The sequence below is a fragment of the Antechinus flavipes genome, chromosome 4, assembly GCF_016432865.1.
Source record: "Antechinus flavipes isolate AdamAnt ecotype Samford, QLD, Australia chromosome 4, AdamAnt_v2, whole genome shotgun sequence".
Lineage (NCBI taxonomy): Eukaryota > Metazoa > Chordata > Mammalia > Dasyuromorphia > Dasyuridae > Antechinus > Antechinus flavipes.
This window is the reverse complement of record NC_067401.1, coordinates 124,274,859-124,287,310: the sequence shown is the minus strand read 5'-3', so window position 1 is coordinate 124,287,310 and position 12,452 is coordinate 124,274,859.

Here is a 12,452-nt window from a genome sequence, read left to right as displayed (position 1 = left end):
AAGTACAAAAAACTTCCCCTTCCACTTCTTCTACAACAATAATTTTTTGAACCTTTTATGTGAGATAATTTACTCCATTCTATCTCTCCCTCTTCTCCCCATGTATTACTCTTTCCTGCCCCTTACTTTTATGTCACCCCATAAGTCACCTTGCACCTCCACCCTATATGAATTATCTTTCTAACTACTCTATATTGTGATGCATTTCTTAATAGTTATAAATATCATCCTCCTATGTAAGAATGTAAATGTTTAACCTGATTGAATCATTTATGTTTTCTCCTTCCTGTTTACCTTTTTAATGTTTCTCTTAAGTCTTGTATTTGAAAAATTAAAATTTCTGTTCAGCTCTGATTTTTTCATAGAAATGTTAGAAAGTCTTCTATTTCATTGAATATTCATTTTCCCCCCTGAATGATTATACTTCAGTTTTTCTGCACAGATGATTTTTGCTGGTTGTAATCCAAGTTTCTTTACCTTCTGGAATATTATATTTCAATCTCTCTAATTCTTTAATGTAAAAGCTACTAAACACTGTGTAATTCTAACTGTGTTTCCATGATAGTTGAATTGTTTCTTTCTGGCTGCTTACAGTATTTTATCCTTGACCTCAGAGTTATGGAATTTGACAATAATATTCCTAGGAGCTTTCATTCTGAGATTTCTTTCAGGATGTAATCAGTAGATTCTTTCCATTTCTATTTTACCCACTGTTCTAAGATATCAATGTAGTTTTCTTTGATAATTTCTTGAACTGTGAACTTGAACCTCTGAACCCTAAACTATTTTTTTGATCATGGCTTTCATATTTATAATTTATATATTTTTAAATAAATTTATAAATTATCTCTTCTTAATCTATTTTTCCAGGTCAGTTCCTCTTTCCAGAGATATTTCGTATTTTTTCTATTGTTTTATTCTTTTGGTTTTTTTAATCATCCTTGATGTCTTATGGAGTCATTAGAATTCCCTTTCCTAATTCTAATTTTAAAGAATCATTTTCTTCAGGGAAGTTTTATATTATTTTTTTTTCAATTTGTTTTCACTTCTTTTACTAAAGTGTTAATTTTTTTCATGATTATCTTACATAACTTATTTTCTCCAACTTTTCTTCTGCATCTCTTATCTTTTTTGAGCTCTTCAAAGAGTTCTTTTTGGTCCTGAAACCAACTCATATTTCTTTTTGAGGCTTTACATGTAGGCATTTTGACACTTGTTTTCTTCTGAGTTTGATTCTTTTCCATTACTATAGTAGCTTTCTATGATCAGATTTTGTTTTGTTTTTTGTGTTTTTTATTTGTTTTGTTTTTCCAGTGTATTTCCTGATTTTAAAATTGATTTCTTTTCTTGGACTTGCAGTGCTGAGGCCTCTAGGCCTAATCACTCACTAGCCTCAGTGGCCCACTAGATCTTGCTACTCACCTGATGTGCCAGGGGCTCAAAGCCTCACAAGTTACCCATTATGCCATTGATTTGTTGTACTAGGCTGTGGAGGCTAGGTTTCTGACTTATGCTAGGGCTAGGTCTTGCTGACTTGCTCAGACACTGCTTGTTTTGAACTATAATCCCTTTACCTAAGTGAGACAGATCTTTCCTGAAGTCCTTTTAAGTTATCTTGTTCCACCCCCCCCCATCCTTTTGTGGGTTCAGTCACTCCAGAATTTACTTTAAGGCAACATTTAAAGTTATTTGGAGAAATTTTGTGATTGCTCAGGCAAATCTTTTCCTTTTCTCCACCATCCTGGCTCCATGTTCCTCTCTTTTTTTTTTCCCTAAAAGAATTACTATTAAATTAATTAATGCAGAATTTAGATAAAGCACTGGGCAATGTCTTATGCCATCTGCATGGTCAGGATTAAAAGATGTAATCTATGGGTTAAAAAACTAGATGGCACAGTAGAGACACCATTATGTCTGTAGTAAGGAAGAATTGAGTTCAAATCTGGCCTCAGAAATTTAATAGCTTTGTGAGTTTAGGAAAGTTTCTTAAGCTCTGTCATTTTTCTCAACTATAAAATGGGGATAACACCTACTTCCCAGGATTGTTGGGATAAAATGAGATAACATTTATAAGGTACTTGGCACACAGGAGGCCTGTCATTAATAAATGTTAACTATTATTATAATTGCTATTATTTTTCTGTTTAAATAATAGGCACAATGAGTAGTTTTTGATGGTTTTCTGTTAACTCAAGAGATGTGAACGAGTCTGACTTGGCCCTGTACTATTTGGCATGTTTAACAATGATTTGAATAAATGTTTAGATGGTATTTTTACCAAACTTAAAGTCAAGTGAATAAGCATTTATTTAAAACCTATTATGTGCCAGGCAGTGTGCTAATATTGAGGATACAAAGAAAGGCAAAGGACAGCACCTTCCCCCCAAAAGCTCAGAGTTTAATAAGGTAGAGCAATAAGAAAACACATCTACAAATAATTTACACATAGGATGAATAGAAAACAATTAACAGTTAAGGCACTAGTTTTAGAAGAGATTGGGAAGAGTGCAACTATGACAACAATAGCATAACACTGGAAGTCATCAACTAGTCAACCACTCAACAAAGTGAAAATCTTAAAAAACTTGATAGGTTAGAATCTTGGGTCAAAACTATCATAATGGTATTTAATAGAAACAAAAATAAAATGTTAAATTGTTGTTGTCATGTTGTGTCTGACTATGTGATCCCATTTGGAATTTTCTTGGCAGATATACTATAATGGTTTTCTATTTCCTTCTCCAGATCCTTTTACAGATGGGGAAACTGAGGCAAAGAGGGTTAAGTGACTTGCCTGAGGTCACACGTATAGGAAGTGTCCAAGGTCAAATTTGAACTCAGGAACATGAATCTTCTTGACTCCAGACTAGCATCCACTGTGCTATCTAGCTATCCATGAAGTGTTATATTCAGGTTCAAAGGAATCAACTTTACAAGTGAAAACTGGAAGAGCATGAATGTATGAGATTTCATCTATAAAAAGATGTCATAGTTTTAGTGGATTGCAAGAGCCAACAGTGTAACATGATAGTCAAAAAATAATAACAGAAACTGTCTCAAGTTATTCTGAGACGTATTTTATAGAAAACTATTTTTCTCTGCTCTGTTTACATCCCCTATTGTGGGACAATGTTTTAAATTTTGGGTGCCTTACTTTAGGAAGGATATTGGCAAATTGGATAGTACTCAAGATAGGATGACCAGGATGATAAAGTGCCTCATGAGGAACACCTGAAATACCTGGGAATATTTAACCTGAAGAAGACAAGACTTGCAGGAGATGCAATAGTCAATAGTCAAGTGTTTGAAGGTCTATTATTTGGAAAAGCAATTTGATTTGTTCTGTTTGGTCTCAGAGAACAGAACTAGAAGGAATAGGGCTAAGAGGCAGATTTTATTTCAGGCAAACAGGAAAAAAAAACTTTCTATCGAGTCTATCCAAAAAATAGAATGACTTGCCTCAAAAGGTAATAAGTTTTGGAGAATGGCTGAACAAATTGTGGTATATGAATGTTATGGAATATTATTGTTCTGTAAGAAATGACCAGCAGGATGATTTCAGAAAGGCCTGGAGAGACTTACACGAACTAATGCTGAGGGAAATAAGCAAGACCAAGAGATCATTATATATTTCAACAACAATACCATATGATGATCAATTCTGATGGACGTGGCTCTCTTCAACAATGAGATGAACCAAATCAGTTCCATTTGTTTAATAATGAAGAGAACCAGCTACACTCAGTGAAAGAACTCTGGGAAATGAGTGTGAATCATTATATATCATTTCCAATCCCTCTATTTTTGTCCACCTGCATTTTTTATTTCCTCCACAGGTACCTTATTTCAAAGTTCAATTCTTTTTGTAAAGCAAAATAACTATATGGATATGTATACATATATTGTATTTATCATATACTTTAATATATTTAACATGTATTGGTCTACCTGCCATCTGGAGGAGAGAGTAGGGGGAAGGAGAGGAAAAATTGGAACAAAAGGCTTTGCAATTGTCAATGCTGAAAAATTACCCATGCATATATCTTGTAAATAAAAAGCTATAATAAAAAAGGTAATGAGTTTCCCATCTTTAGAAGTTTTCAAATGATGTATTAATTACCATTTGTTGTGAATGTTGTAGAAAGGTTTCCAGGTAGGTATGACTTAGACCAGATCATCTCTCAGGGCCCCTCCAACTCCAGAACAGTATAAGTCTGTAAACAAAAGAATAATGGAGGTCAAGAAGCCTTTCTCGTGCCCCTGAAATTATACTCTATAAATAGCTCCTTTCATTGTTTACTGGCCCTGAACTTTTGGGGGAATGACTAATATGAATATCTAATTATCTCCCAAATTAATATATAGCCTTTTTAAAAACAATGAAATTTCATAAGAAAAAAGAATGAATACACATGTAAAATATTTTAGATGCCATTAAAGTCAAAGTGAAAATGTTTACTAAATCCCATTACTATATCTTTAAAGTCAAATTTCTCTTTTCATTTGTCTTGCAGGGTACAGAAGGTATAAAATCTATTTTTCCTCCCACTTCCTTATTCTCTCCTCCACCCAAACTACAACCAGGACTGCTTCCCTTCTGGAGATGTGGCTTCAATGAGAAAAAGTAATAATAGAAAAAAGTGTAAATTCAGGTTTCAAATCCAAACACATGGCTTTTCCTTATACTGTCATTCTCCAGGCTCTCTGCCACATGATTCTTTTTAGTTATGACATATGTAGGGTGGAGAAGAGCTGGGAAATTATTCATGACTTAGGAGCTTAAATTAGCCTTATAGATCAGCTCCCCAAAGCTGTGGAAAATATGGAAAATGAAAAAGCAAAAATCTGGGTAAGAGTCACTTCAACTTTTCCTTAGAAAACCTTAGAAAAATATGTTGATCCATCTAATATTTAGGTGCTAGATTTCAACTAGCAAAGCATCAAATACAAATCAATCATTGTATTATCAATGGTACTAGAAATTGTATTTTAAGTAGGCAGGGTTATTTAATGAATACCCATAGACATTAGATCCAACCTCCAAGAACAATTTCACTTCCACTGAGCAAAGTTTGATTAAGTGGCCTTTCTAACGTTCACTGTGTTGGAGAAATCCCTTTTGCTAGCCTGCCTTTACCACCATTTCCATTTCAGTTGCTCAGCAGCAAATATTTCACTACTCAGACACATGAGATGGAAAAAATGACAGCTGCCTTTTGAGATCTCACAATACCTGGGACCAGAAGAAGAAGATAGAAAGAGAAAACTGTTTAATGTTCTTGGGAGATGAGCCCTGAGCTTGCTGACTGCTATTTAGAAGAGCAACTCCCCCACCAAATCTCCATAACTCAGAGCTATCTTTTTATTTCCAAAATAGAAGAGACCTCTGAAGCAGAGATTACCCCATTAGTGTTGCCACAGAATCAAAGTCCAACAGTTAAAGGAATCATCATATAAAAAGTAGTCAGATATATGAATTTGTTGGAGTAGAAAGAGAAAGTATCTCTCCATCACATATTTCCAAGGAGGTACTTCATTTTGTAGGCCATTTTATGTTTTTAAGTACCACTGATATATGCATATCTACATGAAGAAGCAAAGATAAATCATGGATGAATTCCCAGCATCAATAATTTATTAATTTTCATCTATTAAAATATGCATATTACCTCCATCTTGAAAAAATCCCTTCCCTAGGAGGAAAAACATGTATAGCGAATGTAATATATTTTATTATTATTTCTGAGTTCATGTTATATGCTAATAATTAACTTGGGAGTATAAAATGTATTTGTGCAACCTGCTAGAATACCTGCTAAAAGTACAATAATTTTCCTCTCTTTGTAACTTTTGTAACTTAGAACTTTTGTGAGAAGGCTTACCACATAGACTTTGTATCACCCTTCACATCCACTCACATTCTAATATCAATAGTAAGTTCTTTAAAGTTGTGCTAAACCTAATTGTGCAAATTTTCACTAAGTCAGAGATCCATCTAGTGATAACAGACAACCCAAGTTTACTGATTATATATTGAGGCTTAGCTGTACCAAACACCAATTAAGTTCAGAAAGATTTTAAATGAACTTATTGATGTGTACCTTAGCCAATCAAAGCTTTCAAAAATGTCTAGGCAGGAAAAAAAAAAATGATTCTTTACTGAAAAATTATGACAGAACTGAAACTTTTTTTTCTCAACATAAAATAAGAACAACCAACTTGCATTTGTTCTCCACAGATGTGGAATCTTTCTGGCTCTTTAGAAACATGGAGGTTCCCCAAAAGCTAAGGAGGAATATCAAAGATACATTTCAGCATGGCATATTATATCATCAATAATATTGATGGATATTTAAGTTGTGTGTTAGGCTCTAATATCACATTTAAAAAATTGAATAGCTTTTTATTTACAAATTATATGCATGGGTAATTTTACAGCATTGACAATTGCTGAACTTTTTCTTCCAATTTTTCCCCTCCTTCCTCCCACCTCCTCCCCTAGATGGCAAATATCACATTTTAATGATAGAAATATTTACCACATAATCATTCTTTTGGAGAGAATTTGCTGCTAAATGTTGAGGAGGTTTTAGGTTGTAAAGGATTTTAAATGATAGATTCTGGAGGTATTAGGGAGTCATTGGAACTTTTGGAATATAATATGGTGCAAGAATGAGGCATAATATTGATTAGTCACTGCTCCAAAGCATGAAATTTAACATTTAAATATAAAACAATGGCCTTTTCTGGATTTCAGTTTCATCTACTATATGAGAGGAGACTAACTTGATTACAGTGAAAATCCTTTTCAGCACTAATATTCAATGATTCTATGAACCTGTGACTCTTTTATTGTCTAATCATGGATTTATTCTCCCTAATCACCTAAAATGAAGTTCCCAGAGTTATATTTAGCCTGTTTAGTTTCATACAAATCCAGACAAGAATATTGAATAGGAAGAGAACATTCATTAAGTGACTACTATGTTTCAGATACTATGCTAAATACTTTTAAAATATTATTTCATTTATTTTCTTTATTTAATTTACATGCAAACATGCTACTTGAAAGAAAGGCAAGAATTTGATTAGGGTTCAGTAATCTAATTCTCTAGGCTCCTTCTGGGAAGACAGGTTAAGATATAAAAAAAAATCTAATCGTTACTTGACATAAGTTGCAAGCAAGACTTTACAATATATTTTAAGCAAAGGCTGGATGATCACTTTTTAAAGAATGTTATCATATTATTCCTTTTATGAAGATGGGTTGAAGTAGATAAATGAAATCTCTACCAGGTCTCAGATCTTTTATTTCATCAAGATAAAACATAGATAAATACCACAGAATCACAAAATGGCAAAAATGGAAAGGACCTTACAAATTATCTAGTCCAGTGTTCTAATTTTACAGAAGAAAAAAACTGAGATCCAAAAGAGAATTAAAACTTATTCCAGGTCACATATCAGAACTATATTGAATATTGAGAGTAGGAATGAATTCTCTATTGATTTCTATCCCAATGATCTAAGATTTTTTTTCCCATCATGCCATTACTCTTCTAAGACAACTTCACCATTAACCCTCATTGCTCTATTTATATGAGATAAACAACTTCTCTTCAACTTACATAGCAAAAACATAGAATTTTTTTCTACATTTTACAATTAGCATTTCTAAGAGTATAGGTAGGTCCCAATTAAAGTAAATAAAATATTCTCATGAAGTGTTCTTATTATTCAAATTTGCACTAAATAGTTTAATTGAACTTGAGTTGTCATCTTTAATATGATTATTACTTCAAATAGTGTAAATTCAAATACATGTGACCCCATCACAGCATTCATTCTTTGCACTAATTACAATCTAATATAATCAAAATAAAGATAGTTCTTCATATGTTTTCTATGTGAATAGAGTACTATTTCTTATCAAAGGTTGGCATAAATGTCAAATGATTTCTAAATACATAGAATAGATTTTTCTATTTTGGAAATACACAAAGACAAGCTGGTGAGGTATCTGTATTAAAATGAGAAGTGAAAATACACAAGAGAAAAAGATTTAGTAGATTTTGTTCTATTTTATTGGATCTATCACAACAAGATACATATTTGACAACAGATAAATTGGCAAGAAAATTGAAGCTGGAATATCCTCTGGTCCTTGTCTATAGTCCTGAGAGAGTTTTAATATTGCCACTGTAGTGTGTGGGTAATTTCAATCAAAATACACTATTAAATTCTTGACAGCCAATGAGGGATGGGTATCAAGACCTCACCTGCCTCTTAAGGAGTCTCTAAGCAGGTGCCTTCACACCTGCATGTTTTATGTCTATGCTAAGTTCAGCTGTTTTGATAGAAAATGCATAAACTGATAGAATCACTACAGCATGTAAAGCATATCTTCAGACCTTGTCACTTTCATTTTTTTTTTTTTTTGGTTGCTTGCTCTAAAATCGGGATTGTGAACAGAAAAATGTATTTACCAAAAGCCATGTGAATTTCTAGGGAGAAACACATCACAAAACCTTCACTAACTCAAATACTTATTGAATCCTGCCTCCAAAGATGCAGAACTCAATCTATCCAGGCCTGCTTATCCTATGAGACTTTGGTCCATATTATCCTATAAGTTCACCACAAGGAATTCACTCCATGAATTGGATCCTTTCTTCACTTTCTCCTGTCATTATATCACAAGAATACTAAGAGAGCTATTGTGTAATCTCTCTATGACTCTTTATTTTTGCTAAGCAAATTATATTCATGTCATATATATATGTGTGTATATATATGTATACATATATATACACACATATATACATATATATATATATATATATATATATATATATATATATATATATATATATATACCTGAATATTATCTTTTAGTCCACATTTTGTTTTAGTGAACTTATTATATGCTGCAGTCTGCTCATAATTACCTCACATCTCCTCATTGATCTCTATGGAATGAGTTTTATGGTATGTTACCAAACAATAATAATGATGAATCCTCTTACATGATTCCCATCAGTTCAGGAATTTTTCCCCAAAATGAAGATCACAACCCATTAAAGTACCCCATCTTGTGGGACTTTTTTCTGTATTTCCCAAAAGTTTGCCATGTAGAGTAGTAATCCAACACAAAAGAAGCCTTTTACTCTTTCTTCTAACATAATGAAAGCTGTAGTGGAGCACTCTGATGACCCAGCTTGTTATCCCTCATTCTTGCCATGTGATAATCTATCTTTTCTTCCAATAATATGATTCCTTGATGATGTCCTTTATTTGTATTCTTCTTTTAACTTTTTCACGGTTATATATTTTAGCAATCATACCCTTTGTGAGCAACACCATTGCCCTTTGTAAGTAAGGATATCCATCCTTACTTCTTTTTTTCCCACAATTCCTTATTTTATTTTTAATTTATGGAATCAAACAAGCATTTCCATAATACAGTATAATAAAAAGATGATTGTATATAAAACTGCAAATCTATTGTATACAACTTGCTATTCCTTTTAAATACATAATAAAGTTATTATGTAAAGCAATAATGATGTTGCACATCTCACTGTCATGTAACAACAATAGTAAAATCTTAGGGTTGAAAATATTAGCTCTTCTACTCTGATCAGGACAAATATCCAAGACAATTCCAACGAACTCATCACAGAAAATGCTATCCACCTTTGGAGAGAACTGATGGAATTATAGATTCAATAGTATTTATATAAAGTATAGTATTGATAGTATAGATTAAATAATACAGATTGAAGTATGCTCTTTTTAAACTTCATTTTTCTGTGAGTGTGTCTTCTTTTACAACATCATTAACATGAAAATATTTTTAACATATATGTGTATATATATATATATATGTGTGTGTGTGTGTGTGTGTGTGTGTGTGTGTGTATATATATATATATATATATATATATATATGCCTTCTCAAGGTGTGGGGAAAAAGGAGTGGAGAGGGAGAGAATTTGAAACTGGAATTAAAAATAAATTAACATTTTTACATGTAATTGGGAAATATTCAACAATATAAGCCATATATGTTTATATTTAGGTTGACTAAATATTAATAAGAAAAGAAATAATTGGAAATTTGAAATAATGAGAAACCTTGGAGTCAGTAAAAGCTTATCAACTTCCCGAAAGCAAAAATTCAGCCTACTTTTTTTTTAACTGTTTCATTCTAGGTATAACACATTTTCTAGCTGCACTGTTTACCTCAGATATACATTCTTTAGGATAAGTTCCTTAAGTACATTTTTCATCCACTTATTCTCTCCATAGGGGATATATGGGACAAACTTCTTTGAATTTTTAAAGACTCTTATAGGAAATTTTGTAATGTGTTGGATATTCATGCAAATAATAATTTGTTCATATATTGGGGCATCTAGAAAATTTTATCATTCATAGAGAGTCTCTCTATTACCTGGATCTTTCTTATGAATCTTTGTTATCCTTGTAATAAATACCTCTGCGAGCATATTTCTCCCTGTTTCACATTTCATCTGAGAGGAGTTGAATAGTATTATTTCCATTATATGTTCTAGATTCTCAGATGATCTTTTTATATGAGTGCAAGACACCTTGGAAATCCAAAATCTATAAGGTAGAGCTCCATTCTACTGAATCAGACTTTTTCTTATTCAACAAATAGGTAAGAGCTATGGTAAACTGGCAAATATTTTGTCTGCTATTGAATTTTGCTTGAAAAATCCAGCTTGTTGTCTACCAATATCTTTATTGAAAATGCCTTAAGTTCTTTAATAGATGACTCCTATATATTTTGTGTAGAAAAAAAAAAGCAAGCATATAGGTCAATATTCACTTAGGAAGTAGCCTAAGTTTCACTTTGTTTTTGTTTTCTTCCCCATTCTTATAGTATATTCCTTTCCTATCCTACTGATACCTTTTATATGTTTCCAAATTATCTCATAATTTTATTATATCCAGCATGGATATGACATAAACACATACACACATATACTCATAGATTATATATTAATTACATGTATAAATATTTGATCCATCCTGATTGGTGCTTTTTAAAAAATCAACTTTTAAGTGTCATTTTTATCTTCTCCATAAGCATTTCTTCAATTGTGATGTTTAAGTCCTAGAGGTTTTGTTCCACTGATCTTGTATTTTTGCAAATCTTATTCATTTTTCTTCTATTTGTCCTTGCATTTTAATCCTTGGATGAAGGAATGGTGTTGCCTAGCTTTCTTTAAAATGAATTTATCCTATAAAATTTCTAATGATATTGCTCATAATCATCTATAATCTTTCCTTCTAGTATTTTGTGCACACACACACACACACACACACACACACTCACACACACACACACACACACACACACACACACACACACATATATGACTACACATATGTATATTTAGATATTCACTAAAGTGTTTTTTGGGCTTTTTAACTTCCTTTAATGATAATTAATTTACATTCGTAAAATCTTCCGATTAAATTATTGTACTTGAAAACTAGAAAAGTTATATAGTAAGAAGATACATGTAATTCCTAAGAGTTTTGTCATTATTAGAGTAGGTAGAAGGAGTCTGCAGAGACAGAGGACATAGGCATTGCCTCAGTCAAAACTGAGACCTGTTAAAGATCTTAATTTAAAAAAAAACAACAACAATTTTTTTTAAGCTATGGTATATTGTTGGAATTATTTTCAAAACCTTTCAAGCATTCTAAAATTTATCTGTGTTTGGGACAATAGCATAGCTTTTGGCAATTCAAGATTGACTAGGGAAGCACTGAAACTCTCTCTTACTCTCTCTCAGACTTTGGGTAGAAAGCTTGGGAATTCCCTCAGAGAAGCTCTCCCCTGAGAGACCCAACTCACCCCAGGGAACTGAGATAAACGAATTCTGTTATCTAGGTGGGGCTAGTTGAGTCTGGAGCTGAAGAATTCCAATCCTATTGAATTGAAGATTAGCCCAGAGACTCATTCAATTCCAAGATTTTCTCTGATTCCGGCTCCAAACCATTCCCAATGAACAGTTTCATCTAGGCCTGGGGGCAGTAACAACATTGAGGGAATCTCATTTGGTTGAAACTTCTGTTTCAGATTTCCTTATAAAAATGACCATTTTAAACTCAGTCCTTGCAGAGAACCTAACATGTCAAGGAATCTCTCTCTGGCATAGCAGCAACTTCTGCCCACTGAAATGATAATCTCTTTCAGCATTACTCTCTCTTTATCTTTCTCACCTATTTTCCTAACAAGACTTTATACCTCTCTGCTGGGATTTCTCTGCTAGAAATTCTCTATCTCTCAGCTAGGACTCCTGCCCTAGAAACTTTACCTTGCCAACAAGAAATTCAGTCTTTTTATTCATGCATAGCAAAGGATGACTTCCCAATACCAATAATAAACTTCTTTTTACCAGTCTAGTTTTTCA